This window comes from Labrus mixtus, unplaced genomic scaffold (genome assembly GCF_963584025.1).
Source record: "Labrus mixtus unplaced genomic scaffold, fLabMix1.1 SCAFFOLD_78, whole genome shotgun sequence".
Classification (NCBI taxonomy): Eukaryota; Metazoa; Chordata; class Actinopteri; order Labriformes; family Labridae; genus Labrus; species Labrus mixtus.
In genome coordinates this window covers 50,001-55,000 of record NW_026870333.1, presented here as the reverse complement: position 1 = coordinate 55,000, position 5,000 = coordinate 50,001, and the positions used below count along the sequence as shown (strand labels likewise).

General features: G+C 40.0%; 1 non-coding gene across 1 annotated transcript in view; it reads left to right on the top strand.

Annotated features, from left to right (window-relative positions):
* The first annotated feature begins 4,912 nt into the window (after positions 1-4,912).
* The window catches only part of LOC132968784 (5S ribosomal RNA), a 119-nt gene continuing 31 nt past the window's right edge, over positions 4,913-5,000 (top strand). The window contains exon 1 of the ribosomal RNA XR_009671367.1: positions 4,913-5,000. This exon is cut by the window's right edge and continues 31 nt beyond it. This is a non-coding gene — a ribosomal RNA (5S ribosomal RNA).

The window sequence follows — 5,000 nt, the reverse complement described above, 5'->3', positions numbered from 1 at the left end:
TGTACGAGGATGAAGACGAGGCGGAGGAGGTGTACGAGGAGGAGGCGGAGGAGAAGGAGGTGATCGGAGCAAGCAGGAAGGAGATCAGAGAAGACGAGAACAGTGACGGAGAAATGGAGCAGAGCAGAGAGAGCGGAGGAGAACGGGCGTCAGAGTGCGAGCTGGAGACGCCGGAGCTGGCTGGAGAGGGAGGACAGCAGAAGCAGCGAAAAACGAGCGAGAGAGGGAAAAAAGGAGACGGAAGGGACGTGGCAGAAGACCCGGGGGTAAGCATGAGCACAGAGGGGAGGGAGATGCCTGAGAGTGGTGTTGGACAGGCGGGAGGGAGAAAAATCACGCTAAATAATACGGGTAAAAGCACCAGTCCCAATGAAACGGACAGCGAAATGGATGTGGGTGAACTGGCGAGTGCGCAAAAAAGACTAAGTCTTGGACAACGAAAAAAGTTGGTGAAAAAATTGAAATGTAAGGACAAATAATGACTGACAATAACCCCTGTAAATCCGTTTTTTTTGTTTTTATTTTTATGATAATGGCCTTTAATTTATTTTCGATTAACGTGAATGGACTAAGGAACAAAGAAAAAAGACATTCGATTCTTTCCTTGCAGAATGACGTTTTGTGCCTGCAGGAGACCAGGTGGGATGATTCCCTGGTGGAAGACATAAAAAAAGACTTTGTGGGCCATATTTTCTGCTCCAATGGCACGTCGAGGGCGAGAGGAGTGGCGGTTTTAGTCAAAACGGGTCGGGTAACAGGGGTAAATTTGGTTTATGGAGACAAAGAAGGAAGAATAATAGTAATAGACTGTGTGTATGAAACGAAAAATATAAGAATCATAAATATATATGCACCGAATGGAGAAAAAGAAAGGAAAACGTTCTTTATTGCAATAAGCAAATGGTGGGAAAGGATTTGTATAATAATCGGTGAATTTAATGTGGCGATGACACCCACCGATGTGTCAAAAAATAATGTGTTTAAGGGGGATGTGAGCAGGGGGACACTTAAAGATATAATGATAACGAAACAATGCATTGATATTTGGAGATTGCTACATCCATGGGAGAGGGTGTTCTCCAGGAGACAAATTGTACTAAATAGATTAAAACAATCTAGAATAGATTATGCTTTGGTGACATGCGAGGTAGTGAGGTGGATTAAAGAAGTTGAATATAAAACTAATATGTGGAGCGATCACGCTGGAATAGAAATCACGTTTAGAAAAGAAACGAATGTACGTAAAGGAGGGATATGGTGCTTTAATGCAAGCTTGCTGGATGATGGAATGTTTGTGAAAAGTATGGAAAGATTGTTGAATGATGTGGGATATGAGTGGAATGAGAGTGAAGATATGAATGTGTGGTGGGATAGTGTAAAAGGCAGAATTAAAAAAAAGTGTATCAATTATAGTAAAGAGAAAAAGTGGAGAGAAAATAGAAAGGAAGAGAATTTGAGAAAACAACTAAGTGAGGAAATAGCATCGCTTGACAGTGTAGATAATGTAGATGTCGAAAAATACATACACTTAAAAGAACAGTTGGGAGTGATTGAACTTAAAAAGAGTAGGGGTGCAGCCATTAGGAGTAAAATACAATATATGTATGAGGGGGAGAGGAGTACAGCCTTTTTTTTAGGTCTGGAAAAACAAAAACAAAAAAGAACAGAAATAAACAAATTATTAAATGAAGCAGGTAAAAGTGTGACAGATAAAAAGGGAATTTTAGAAATAGTAAAGGGCTATTATGAAAGCCTGTTTTCGAGACAGGAGTGTGATAGCGTGAGTGTGAACAGAGCTTTGGGTGCCTTAAAGAAAAAACTAAGCGAGGACGATAAAATGTGGTGTGATTGTGAGTTTACAGAGGGAGAAATCAGAAGTGCTTTAGAGGGGTTAAACAAAAACAAAAGTCCTGGGAGCGATGGCCTAACTGTGGAATTCTACCAAGCTTTCAAAGAGCAGCTGGTGCCCTTGGTGAACAAATTGAGTAAATATATGGAAAAAGTGAAACATATACCAAAAAGTTTAGGGGAAGGGGTGGTTACTATTTTTTACAAAAACAAGGGGGACAATAAAAATCTGGACAACTACAGACCAATCAGCCTACTCAACACAGACTACAAAATCATAGCGAAAACAATAGCCAATAGAATCAGGGAGGTAATAGGAACAATCATAGAACAAACACAATCATACAGTATACCAAACAGAGACATAGCAGACTCAATCATTTCAATAAAACAGACGGTCAGGGATATGGAAGGGGAGGGGGGAATATGGCTAGGGATTGATTTAAATAAAGCTTTTGACAGAGTAGATCACGGGTTCATGGGGAAGGTGTTAGAGAAGTTTGGATTCGGGGAGAGAATGAGAGAATGGATAAATATGTTGTATACAGGAGCGGAAAGCAAGATAAAATGTAACGGGGAACTAACTGATTCTTTTAAAATATCAAGGTCAGTGAGACAAGGATGTCCGATGTCAGCGCTGTTGTACAGCTTGGTAGCAGAGCCGCTGGCAGCACTGATATCGGAAGACGTAAACATAAAAGGTATAGGTAAGGAAAACGTAAAAATAATACAGTATGCAGATGACGTGAATATAATGGTAAAAGGAGAGGAGGATATAGAATTGATATTAAAACATGTACAAACTTATGAAAGAGCATCTGGGGCAAAAGTAAATGAAAATAAGTCAGAAATTATGTTACTAGGTAAGGAATCCAATCTAGTTTATAAGTGGGGATTTAAAACGGTGTGTGAGAGAAGAAAAGTGTTGGGAGTGAATATGGGGAAAAATGAGAATGAATGTGATGATGTAACATGGAAAGAGGTGGTGGGTAAAATTAAAAAAACATTGAATTTGTAGAAAACGAGGGGTCTATTGTTGAGAGGAAGGGTAGCCGTAACAAATGCTCTCGTGTTGTCCAAAGTGAATCATGCGCTGAGTACTTGTACGCTTCCGGACTGGGCCTTTAAGGAGATTTCAAAGACCATTAGGGACTTTATTTGGAAAAACAAAGCAGCGAGTATAGCTCACAAAACAATAATAGGGGCTAAAGATCAGGGGGGGCTAGCTTTGATTGATTTACTTACAAAAAAAGTAGCACTAAGAGTCAAATTGATAGGCAAATTTATGGACCAGAACCGGAACGTAGTTTGGAAAAACCACTTCAAACAATATCTGTGCAGTTTTGGACTCTACAACGAGGACAACCTGTACCAGATCAATAACCCGGATTCATTTAAACACTTGCCACGGTTTTTCCAGGAAGTACTCAGTGCGTGGTATCAGGTTTCATCCTGGACTGTACCACAGTGCGGAACGAGAGGGTCAGTGCTACGACTGCCCTTCCTCTCGAGCCCGTATTTTAAAAATGGGGAGAGGGTAATTAAGTGTGAAGCTATGTCGAAAGCGGGATATATTAGAATAAGGGATTTACTGAACTGTGGGGGGGATTTTGATTTACAAATGGTGGTGAGGGGTTTAAAAAATAAAGGGTGTGTGTGCAGAAAGGATGTGATTGAGAGAGTGTTTGCAAATGTAAAATTGTCTTTGTCGAGCGAATGGGAAAAATTAATCAAAGAGAAGGAGGGAGTGATGCAGGACGATGTGGGGGGGATCTCCCTGTGCCTAGGGGAGAAGAAACACAACATTACAGATGTCACTACAAAAATTTGGTATAGGTGCGCAATCACACATAGAATACAGAAACCCACATCCGAAGTAAAATGGACAGACACATACCCGGACATAACAAGCAACATGATATGGAAGAACATTAACATTCCGCATACACCACATGCAATATTTGACCTAGATTTCAAACTGAGGCACAGGAGGATCTTTACCTGCATCGTCCTGCATCAGATCCATAAGGAGAGGTATGAAAGAAAGTGTTGTGTATGTGAAAGTACGGATGAGGATTTAATACATTTGTTTGTTACGTGTGGGGAATTGGTTTATTTTTGGGGAAAAATAAGAGAAATGTTGGGGAAATGCAGTAAGAATGAGTGTTGGAATGAAAGGGGGTGGGAATTGTCGGTGTTGTTGGGGGTGGGAACAAAACAAAAAAATCACAATGTAATGAATATAATTTTGGCTTTTGCAAGAAAAGCGGTTTTTAACAGAAGGAATTATGCACTGTATGAAAGTAAGAAAATGAATGTGTGGAGAATGTTTGTGAATGAATGGAAAGCACATCTTAAATTGTTGTACATAGCGAATGAGAGTGAGTTTGTGAGAATGTTTGTGGAAGGTGCGAATGTGTGTAGAGTAAATGAGGAGGGAATTATGTGGGATGTCTAAATTATTTTGTTTTTGTTTTTTTGATACGAGGGCTTCTTTTTTGGTCATGGGGAAAATGGGTGATTTGATTTGGTGGTTTTTTTTTTTCTCAGTGGTTTTTTGAGAATACTGTGGGGTTTTTGTATGTTTTTGTGGTTTGTTTTCAGAGGGGTGTTTGCTTTGGGGGAGGGACTCAGAAGAGTTGTCATGAGTTGGGGGTATCAGGGGTGATTTGAGTTTTTTTTTCTGATGCTATGTTTTTATTGTTTTTAGGGTGCCGTTTGCGTCAGAGGGGAGGTTTAATTTAGAGGGTGTATGTATTATAATAGCATTTGTTGTAAATGATGTGAAAGAATTATAAATGTTTTTGTAATTTTGATAATAAAAGATAAAAAAACAAAAAAAAAACACGCCCGATCTCGTCCGATCTCGGAAGCTAAGCAGGGTCGGGCCTGGTTAGTACTTGGATGGGAGACCGCCTGGGAATACCAGGTGCTGTAAGCTTTTTCATTTTTTTGATCATATGTTTTTTTTTTTATCATATAGAGACATATTCACATGTCCAAAAATTCAGCCAGAACCAAGGGCATGACATCTTTAAAATGCCCCTTTCTGTACACAATAATGGCTTACAGCCATACCACCCTGAAATCGTCCGATCTCGTCCGATCTAGTAAGCTAAGCAGGGTTGGGCCTGGTTAGTACTTGGATGGGA